This window comes from Sinocyclocheilus rhinocerous, unplaced genomic scaffold, assembly GCF_001515625.1.
Source record: "Sinocyclocheilus rhinocerous isolate Xijiao unplaced genomic scaffold, SAMN03320098_v1.1 scaffold1002, whole genome shotgun sequence".
NCBI classification, from domain to species: Eukaryota; Metazoa; Chordata; class Actinopteri; order Cypriniformes; family Cyprinidae; genus Sinocyclocheilus; species Sinocyclocheilus rhinocerous.
In genome coordinates this window covers 108851-120196 of record NW_015623463.1, presented here as the reverse complement: position 1 = coordinate 120196, position 11346 = coordinate 108851, and the positions used below count along the sequence as shown (strand labels likewise).

Here is an 11346-nt window from a genome sequence, read left to right as displayed (position 1 = left end):
ATATATATATATGATTATCTAATGATTAACGATAATCGAATGATTATCGAACAGCGGTCGAGCGGAGGGGAGACCTGACACATATAAAACGCTTCCTGCAGTCGTTCAATCTCTATCTGCAGAAAGAAAAAAAATTAGAGAGGGTGAAAAAAAAGAGAGAGAATTTACAGAGGTCTTAAGGTGTTGTTTTCTTTAACAAGGAACCGAACTCTGCAACAAAGTGAACAGATTTATACAAAATTGTCAAGAAACGTGTAGGAAAATGAGTACGTTAAGCTGACAAGGCTGTATTGCGTTTCATCACTGTGGTGAGGATAAGCAGAAATGTGTCTTGGGGGAAGCACAACTCTTAAACAGTTCTGACTTGACATAACTCATAGCGAACCAGGCCATTCTGTGCCGCGGCAGCAATTTGTCACAGACGCTGCACAAAATGAAGCTTTCGTGAAAAAACTCCTGCAATATTGTCTTTTAAAAACGAGAAAAAGAACGAGACATGAGCACAGCGAGGAGCAAAGATAGTGTGGCGTAAATCCAACCTATATCTCATGACCTGAGCATATTTCAAATAATCTTCTCAAATATATTGTCCAGAAAACACAACGTTCATTCATATCGTGCAGTACATGGTAGGAATGTTAAGGTACGGACGCTGGAAGATCAGACTGCGTCAATGAAATACACCTTCCATGCGAGTGCATTTGTAAACCTCCATGAAGATTAATGACATCCCGGTCATATAAAGGAAAGCTTGTTTCCTCTATGGACCCAAGCACATAGGTCTTATTATACTGTACAGAGGTGTGAGTGTGTGTGTGTTTTGAGCGGGAGATGCGAGGACGGGATGTGATGCGGCTACACTGACGCACCAGATTAGATGGTCCTCTCGCAGATCCACCATCTGCACAATGTCAGAAGAAACTTGTGCGCAGTTTTGATTCATGCAGACGAAGATAACTATTTCATTTAACATACTTTTTTCATTGTACTCAAAATATCCTGAAGATTTGAACTTGAAAATCATGTTCAGATCTAATAATGCCAGTACATCCAAAAAACAACAACAACAAAAAAAAACAGAACAAATCAGGAATGATAGACGTTTTAACAATGAAAAGTTTCATATCCATATGATGTAAAGTAATGTGTCCAGGATTAAATAAAATAAAATTCAGTCAAGTATTTATATCACACTGTTCTTTTATATCACAGCTATTTGTTATAAAACCTTATATGCATTATTGAATTTTGTGCATAATGCGATTATGCAGACAAACATGCGATTAATCGCGATTAAAAATTAATCATTGCCAAGCACTAATATATATATATATATATATGTGTATGTATGTATGTATGTATGTATATGTATACACACACACACACAATTTTAACATGATAGTTTTAAAATCAAGCATTATTTATATTATTTGTGTTTTTGTTTACGATTTTTAGTTTTATTATTAATTTTTTTGTATTGATTTTTCTGAAGTAATCATACAATATTGTTAGGAAAAGAATAGAAAATAATGAATAAATTATTGTACCTGCACAGTCCTATTTCTACAGAATAAGTATTAGTTCTTATTCTACTATTCTACAGAACAAGTATTAGTACTATGACACATTAATAATGATTTCAAACTTTTAAAGTTTCAATTTTCAGTACAGAGTTCAATGAATTATTTAGTGTACTATACAATGATTTTGTAGTGCAAAAATTAATTTATGTGCCAGCTTCAATGGATAATTACATTTACGCTAATTGTCCTGTAGTATGTGATATTACTTGCAATATAGGCTACATTTACAGAGTTACAGAGACTGACAAGAAATATATTATTGAAACAGGTGTGACTCTCAAACTGCCCTGTTTACACAACAGCGTACAGAAGCGAATACTGTCAGTATGAATAACTTCCTGTCTTACTAAAATTGACAGTGTCCTGCAAAAATTAACCATTATTTCAAATATAAATGTTAGCAATTTGGCATCAAAACACTGCAGGAAGGTCATTTAATGCATCATATTTTATCAATGTTTGTCCTGATGATGATGGCCTTCTATGTCAACCCCAGTGAGTTCGATCATCACACACAGCCTCTGTCTCCTCATATACTGCTCTCTGTTCATGTGTGAGGAACGGATGGAGTATTACTAGCTCCAGCTGTCAGGCAGCAGGACATTACACACCGAGCAATGCAAAGGTCAGAGGCCTGCGAATATAATAGACAAAACAAACAGAGAGAGAGAGGGGGAGCGAGATAACATTAAACTCTCAATACACAGCGCTCCTCTGACCCACGCCACAGCACCACGGAGCAAAATCACAGTCTTCCCGAATGTTTACCTCCTCCACCATTACAAAGGAAAGTCCATAGAGCTTATGAACACAAACACTCCACCCACACTCAGCACGAGCTCGCGCTTGAACCGGTTACACTATTAAAAAGTCCACCAGGGTTTGAGGTCTGACCCTGCCGTGGCCTAAGAAACAGCACTGTTTAAACGACATTGTGTCAATGCTGAACTCTGTGCATCCATGAATTTCAGGCATAATGCTTTGATTCTCAGGTCTGAGAGCGGGCACGGTGAGTCGTTCGTGTTATGGATTACGGCATGTTATGAAAGGGTCGAGTTCAGGTCCGGGGTGAAATCTGCCTTCCTCTGGCAAGAGAATCTGATGGTATTCAGAGATAGGCCTGGAGGTGAATGTGGGAGTGTGTGTTCACACGATGCACGCAGCTTCACGTGGCTTTTGTTCGGCCGTGTGAAGCGTTGCGATAAGATTAGAAACCTAAGTGTGATATACATCTGAGACACCATTAATCTGCTCTACAACGGAAAAGCATCGAGAAGGGAATAGTGGTAGTGGTGGATGGGGGAGAAAGAAGAGGCATGTGTGCGAAAGAGAGAATGAGATGAAGAACTATTCGAGGTAGACAAAAGGTAAGAAATAATGGGTAGAAACCAAAAGGGAAGAGAGAACTAAAGCAAGGAGGAAGCAAGGGAGAAATGAATGAGAGAGGAAGAGGGAGATTAATGATGAATGAAAGTAGGAAGAAAGGAAAAAAAGGAAGGAAGGGTGAAAGCATGAAGTAAAAGGTTGAAGAAAGGAAGGAAAGAGGAAGAATGACAGAAAGGAAAGAAGAGAAGGTGAAAAAGGTGGCAGGAAAAGTGGAGGAAGGAAGGAAAAAAATAAAGGAATAAAGAGGAAAAGTACAAGAAGGGAGGAGGAAGAATGTACACAAGAAGGAAAACAAAAAAAGAAGGAAGATAGGAAGAAAGGAAGGATAGTAGAAAGGAAGGAAGTAGATAAAGTAAGGAGGGATGGATGGATGAAGAGAAAAAAGAAATGAAAATAGTGAGGGACAAAGGAAGGAAGGAAGGAAGGAAATGAAGAAACTAATAAAGGAAGGGAGGGAGGAAGATATAAAAGGTGACAGGAAAGAAAGAAAGGATGAAAGAGGACAAGAAAGGGAGAAAATGGGGAAAAGGACGGAAGGAAGGAAGGAAGAGAGAACTGAATTAGAGAATAAGAACAAGACAAAGAATAAAATTAATGATGAAATGAAGGTAGGAAGGAAGAAAAATGAAGAAAGAGGTGGAAGAAATGAAGGAAAGAGAGAAAGGAGGAAAAGTATGGAAGAATCAAAGAAAGGAAGGAAAGTTAAGAGAAGGTGGAAAAATGTGGCAGTGATAGTGGAATGAATGAAAGAACAGAACAGAAAAAAAACGAAGGATGGAAGAGGAAGAAAGAAAAAAACAGAAAATGAAGAAAGAAAGAAATAATAAAAGGATGGAAGAAGGACAAGAAAGGTGATGAATGGTGGAAGGTACGGAATCAACAAAGAAGCAGAGGGAAAAGAAGAAGAAGAAAGGGAAGAAAAAAGGAAGCAGGGAAGTATGGAAGGAAGGAAGGAAGGAAGGAAGAAAAGAAAGAGGAAAAACAAGATGGAATCCTGGTAGGAAGAAAGGAAATATAGAAAGAAAGAGGTGGAAAAAGGAAGGAAAACAGAAAAGTACAAGAGAGTACAACAGAGAAGTACAAAAGAAATACAAGAAAAGAAAGAAAGAAGGTGCAGGGTTACTGGTGCAGTAAATTAAGAACGAAAAGGAGGGAAAGAAAGGATGAACATGGGATATAAAACCAAAAGCAAGGAAGAAATAACAGAAAAGAGAAAGAAAAAGGAAGGAAGGAAGGAAGGAAGGAAGGAACAGAAATCGCAGAAGGCGGTACGACATCAATGAAGCAGCAGAGGGAAAAGAGGAAGAGGAAGGAAGGAAAAAAGGAAGGAAGCAGGGAAGGAAGGAAAACTGTGCAAGCACTGAGAGCTGCAGGAAGTGTGAGGAAGTGTAAGACGGCTCATCATGTGACAGTGATCCAGCACAGAGCAGCGCACTGCAGTCCCCAGAGAGAGTTCCAGTGACCGCTCCATTCATCTGCTCCCTCACCTCACTGTCACTGCAGCACACAGGTCACCTAAACAGCTGCCTAATTGATTCGCCTGTCAAACGCAATGAAGGGTTGGATGTTAATAGGGGTTTTATTTGTCCCGAGGGGGGCCGACCCAACTGCCACAGGACAGTATATTTATCTATCCCCACACACGTGTAATGCCCAGTTTCAAAGCGCTCATCTCCAGTTTATCAAGCACCCAGAGTCCCGCCGTAATGATACCCAACGCACCGACCCCTGATAAATGACCTCTCGGCTCAAGGCCACTCGCAGGTTAACTTAGGGGTGGAGACGTGAGCCGGTAATAGGGGGGTTTGTCTCTGTTTGGGACGCTGATAATGACCTGTGCTGGACTGTAATGGATGGACGTGGGCAGAGGGCGAGGGAACGACCGAGTTTAAAGGGGTCCTGGAGGACAACAGGAGTGAAGACGGATAGATGCTTAAACGTGGGGCAATAAGATGGTGTCGTCCTCAGGGAGAGAGCGGGACACTAAACAATAAACCCTAAACATAAATCACAACTATAAACAACTATTTTGTTAACATTGAAATTAAAACAGCATCTTCTGATATTGCATATGTCTAAATATGATACAAAAAAAGTTTAAATAAATAAATAAAAATAAAAGCCTGATTTTTAGACAGGCAATTTTTAAGAACAATTGCTTGCTTTAAAGCTATAAAACAGTTGCTCAGTGACAAGTTCATTTAAATAACTGAAAAAAAAAAATCATAATAAAATGATTGTACATTTGTGCAGGTTTGTATGACCTGATAGTGAGAGATAACATTGAACTAAACATTTGAACATTGTACTAAAATGTGTCACACTGCCAGACCATTTAAAATGGAAAAAAACTATTATTTATATTTATATATATATATATTTATTTATTTATTATATATTTTTTTTATGTTACCATTTACAAACCCTGCCCACCTTATGATTGGACCCAAGACTCATTGAACCACACCTGTATTTTTGTGCTGCTCACTTGTGATCAGATCACTCAAGACACTCACAGTCTTTGTAACATGATCTCCAAATTCAATGTGTTTTGCAAAACAGTGTTGACTACGTCTCAACATTTTGGAAATGAAAAGTACATCAGGAATGAAAGGTATAAGCACGGTTACGGGGGGGAAGGAAACTGAACAGGTGAAGAACACAGGAACTGAACAAGAAAACACACCCGTATTTTTGACTCAGAAAATACCGGTTGTGGGTTTTCAGGAGAAGTGAAAGAAAAAACAGCATCAGACACGACTCAACTGTAGTTTTCACCAAAAAAATATGGCTCATTAAAACACATCCGACACATACGCATGTGTGTGTGGACACACACACACACACACACACACGTCCCCCGAGAGCTCCTCCTGCAGAGCGCCATGAAGGATTAAAGCAGGCATCAAAGGGCACGGTGCGCCAGTGAAATATTCAGCAGTCTCTGCGGGAAGCGGGAGCTCCGGTGCATGTGTGTCTTGCACGCGCACACAAAAGTCAAAGCCGAGGGATTCAGTACCTGAACCCTGTACAGAGAAAGTGTCAGACACATATTAAATATTTAACCAGCTCAACAGCGCTGGAAATGACTTCACACTATGCATATGAGCTCCACAGCTGAGGTGAGACGCGAAAAAAAGCTCACGAGGAGATAAAAAGGTCTACGAACTTCAGCAGAACTATTGGAGTAATTAATGATCATTCGGGAGGGAAAACATTTTGTTCTGTGCAGAATATAAAAAGAGTTCAAGAGGAGGCAGTAAATAATTTCTCAGTGAACCTCATGAAATCACAACAAAATCAAAAAATGTTGAAAAAAAAAGGTTCTGCACACAAATGTTTCAAATATTTGCAAAGTGTACCTTGTTTTTTCCCCCAATAATAATGATATACAATTTTTGATGGTATACAGACCTTTTTGAAAGCATTTTAATATAGATGCAATAACGTTTTACAAGCTACAGCAGTGTAGACATTTGTTTTTTAAATATTTTCCCTATTTTATTTAAAAATAGGAAAATAAAACAAGATATTATACACACACACACACACACACACATATAATAAATATTTATATACACACAAATTTTATATGAAAATGTTACTATTTTGAACAAAATGGACCATTCATAATATATTCCTCAATTTTCTTTACCATAAGTAAAAGTTAACAAAATAACAAATAACAAAATAAAAATCCAAATATTTTGTGAAATAATAGTAATAAAAAAATCTCAATTATTACTGCAATTAATTTCTTGTTAATTTTTATTTTAAATTAGCATAAATTAAGAGGCAGTTCAGCAAAAACTACTATGAATTACAAAATTTGCATAAAGTAAATATATCAATTTTTTGCTGCATTTAAGTAATGATTCCCCATTATGGTAATGAGAATTTGAGAGGAAAATATGCTTAAGTGTCATGAAAAACAATGACACAATGCAAAAAATTCTCAATGGCCCTTTATAATATATAATCTTATTTTTGTCTTCTGATTTTGGGCTGAAATATGACCCTGGCCTATTTTTGACAGGTTTAGTGAGTAAGCGACACTAACGTAAATATTCACAAGGACACAAAAGATTTACCATCTACAGCAGAGTTATTCGAATAATTAATGTTCATCCAAGAGGGAAAACATATTGTGCAGTGCAATATAAAGAGCAGTTCAAGAGCACACGGGGTAGATAAATGTCTCGACGTGCCGGAGAGAACATGAGTGTGTGTGTGAATACACAGACTGTATGTTTTTCGGGTCACGTAACAAAGAGCAAGTGTGCTCTTTCCAAGTCCATACGCTTCCATCTCACTCCTTTTCTTCCCTCTTGGCAGGTATAAAAAGCCTCGCGGAAAGGAAAATGAAGACCTGTGCATTCACACATCAACGCAGGACGACGTGACTTTGAAATATGGATAATTTCAGGAAGCCAAAGAGTAATGAGAGCCCTCTCTGATAAGACAGATGGAGAGACACAGTTAGCCCCATTCACCCACCTCAACCCTATTCACACACTAAAGCCCTTTCACACACACAAAAGAGCCACAGAGACTCCGGACTACGCTCTGTTTAACTAAAGGAGGGCCAGAGGTGCGGTAAGGTTACCTGACCCACAGCACATGATACAGAGAAAAAAGGTTAGCAGGGTGGAGATCTGGAGGTTCTTACAAACTTGATGTTGGTCATGGGTAGTTTACTATGTGAAAATTTTAGCTGAGCGACTTACAGTATACTTACAATACAAGGACAAACACCCTGGAGCAATCTGGGGTCAAGTGTCACGCTTCTTTTACAAAAATGTATCACGTCCCATGATGTCTGTTAAATAACACATGACCGGAAAAGCATTGATTGCTAAATAGGACTGTCCAAAAAAATTTAAAATAATTACTGTTTCAAATGAATGTATTCTTTTAAACTTGTTATTTATCAAAAAATCCTGAAAAAACATGTGTCATGGTTTTCACATAAATATGGAGTAGAACAACTGTTTTCAACATTGATAATAATATGAAATGTTTCTTGAGCAGCAAATCAGCACATTAGGATGATTTCCGAAGGATCATGTGACACTGAAGACCGGAGTAATGATGCTGAAAATTCAGCTTTGTATCGCAGGAATAAATTACATTTTAAAATATATTATAAAAAAATAGAAACAGAAAAATAGAAAACTGTTATTTTAAATTGTAAAATTATTTTACAATATTACGTTTTTTACTGTATTTTTTTATTTAAAAATGCAGCCTTTGTAAGCATAAAATACTTATCTAACGAACAATAAAAATCTTACACAAACTTTTGAAAAATAATTTAATAAACAAATTTTATATATAATATAATGTACTCTAACCTGTACATAAATTCTGAAATAAAGAAATTTAAGAAATCTAATAAACATTTGGTACCTTTTACTGTACTAGTATACCATGCAACCCTAATTCACTTACATTTAAATTTATAAATGTCACAAAAACATTTCCTGAATGTTGTTTTAACATTCAACAGGGAATGTTTTAAGAGACATTGCAAATATCTTCCCAACATATTTTCCGTCACGCGCACATCTAACAGACGCCTGTTCTGTGTATGTGTGCTATCAGAGCTACGGTATGGAAACTACGGTTACTATGCTAAATGTTGTATGGGTCAGTAGCACATTGGTGTTTCAATGGTTGCAGAGTTGATACTTGCAACCTGAGGCCATAACATTTTATAGACTGTAGATGTTAAATCAACAGCATGAAAGTAAGAGTAACTACTGTCTGATTCTCTCCAGAGTGAAGCTTATGTGTGATGCATTTCACAGAAATGTACCTGTTTCAAATATTTAGAAGAAAAACATTCACTTGACCTTCAAAGAGAAAAGAGTTATATATTATTTATATATAATAAAGATGTGAAACACCGGAACCCACCCAAAAGAATCACGCTCGGATATAAAATCTTGATGTTTTAATGAAGAAATTGAATCTGAGGTGAACATAAATCTTCAGAAGCAGGTAAAGGTCTCCTGCTCATTCCTATGGGCTGAATGTATTGTTCCAATCATGGAAATGTTTTGGGAAGACTTTGGAAAAAGCCCAATAGAAATCCCTATTTTCATTCTCCTACTGTAAGCCAAAGATCAAAAAGAGGCGGATGAAAAAAGATTACAGAGGAAGATGAGAAAGAGAGCGGCTCACAGGCTGTACCAATTAGCATTTTGGCATCTGCTTCCCTTTATCGACCTGAGCTTGTGTACTCTAACTCCTTCACCATACCGATGTGAATTACTGTTCAGAGCGGATTCAGAAATCCACAAACGAGAGGCGAACAAACCTACGCTGCTGAAAAACAGAAATAGATTTTTCTGAGGAAGTTCTGAGGGCTCAGAGACTGACAGAACAAGAGAGAAAAGACAAAAGAGACCATGTTTGTTCTACTAGCTTAACTGCAACTGCTTTTATAATAGAAATGTAATGTTATTTATAATGCTTAGAAAGTGTATTTAAACTCGAAGAGAGAAAGAGACAAACAGAGCAACTGAATTCCAATTTGCTTCCTTGTATTAGTTGCTGAAAAGACGTACATACACTAGCATTCAAAAGTTTCAGTGCATTTTTTAAAGAAATTAATACTTTGATTCAGCAAGAACACACTGAATTGATCAAAGCAACAGTAAAGACATTTACATAAGTTACTATTTTTATTTATCAAAAATCCTGTAAAAAATTGTATCATGGTTTTCACAACATACCATCACATGAATATATTACAGAGATTGGCCGATTTTGAGTTTTTATAACCGATACCGCTATAGACAGATTTATTTATAACATTTTCAGTCATCTTTTAGTCATCTTAAAAACAAAAAGATTAGTATTCTAATTATATAGTATATCAGATAAAGGAAAATGCTTAAATATCGGGAAAAATATCGGTAAAACCGATTATCGGACAATTGCTACCGTTTTTACTGTATTTTTGATCACATAAATGCAATCTTGAGCATCAGAAATCTTTTTCAAAAACAAACACCTTACAGACCACAAACCTTTAAATTGTAGTGTAAATATTAATATTTTATTTTATTTTTTTAAAAAATGCAAAAATTCTGCCATTGGAAACCATTGCATGCAAAGGACTGTAGGAAATATTTGGCTAAAATTTATGCAGAATTTTTAGCACCAAAGTGCTATCTAACATACCATTTTCAATGCATTATGATTTGAAATCCTCTAATTATTATCTATTTATACTATGTTGTCTGTAGTCATATATGCATGAGTGTGTATAATACCAGAGGAAAACTGTAAAACTGTAGACTTGGGCAATTAAGGGAATTCATGGCAGAAACATATTGGTCATAATTATTATTTTGTTCGGAGTAAAACAGACTCACTGGATGAAGGATGTGCATAGCTGTGTAACTGATGTCATATCTAAGTACTTTTTCATTCATATGCTATCACAGGGAATGATGGGAAATGCAGTTTGGTTGCACAAGTCAGTCTCATAATAAACCAGCTATACGAGTCATGTTTTCATGGCACGCTTTATCACTACTCTTTATCAACTGTACAAAGAATGCACACAGACTAAATGGTCAACATTCACAACTACTTATTGTGATCAATAACAATCTGCTTCTGCTGTGATTCTTTAATTGACAAGCATCCTCTTCGGAAACTTTCGCTAAAAGAAAGACTACATCTTCACAGCGATGTTGATGTGCACTCATTCTAACATGACTTGAACACACCAACAGATAAAGCATCAATTAAACGCCTAATGTGCATCTTTCACTCTTCATTCTGTTGTATTAGCACTACCACTAAAAACTAGAGCTAAAAGCTTCCTGTCTTTAGCAGGAAGTGAAAAAGAGAAAGAAATACAAAATTGCTATTTTTTTCTGACCAAAATCACTCCTGAACTCTTAAGTAGAAACTTGAAGGAAGGCAGCACTATTCACACAGGTCTCCATTCAGTCTGCCAGAAGAAGTGGCTGCTGGGAGGGGAGAGATTAGAATCAGCTGCAGTCTGAGAGGAGGGTGGGCGACACTACAATTCACTGAGCCGTGCACCTTATATCGCTTGTAAGGAGTCTAGGGCAAAGGTTTTAGTAGTCAACAGGAAAAGGGGGTAAGTGAATAAATGCCCATGTGAGTGAGAAAGAGAGCCAGGGTGATAAAGGCTATTGTCTTAACCTTTCTATATTGGGTGTTGCCAGGGTCAGAGAGAATAGGCACTTACAATGGACAGGATGTCATATAAATGGGCAGTTGTTATTTTTTTCCCTCCGAGTCTCGTGGATATGAACAAGAGTAGAAGGAACAACACAAAGCATAAATATTTCAAAAATTAAAACAACACTTTTTTTCCCCCACACAGTGA

General features: G+C 36.9%; 1 protein-coding gene across 3 annotated transcripts in view; it reads right to left on the bottom strand.

Moving 5' to 3' along the window:
- The window catches only part of LOC107745446 (metallophosphoesterase MPPED2), a 58951-nt gene that overhangs the window by 4954 nt on the left and 42651 nt on the right, over window positions 1-11346 (bottom strand). The gene's annotated exons all lie outside the window — the stretch shown is intronic.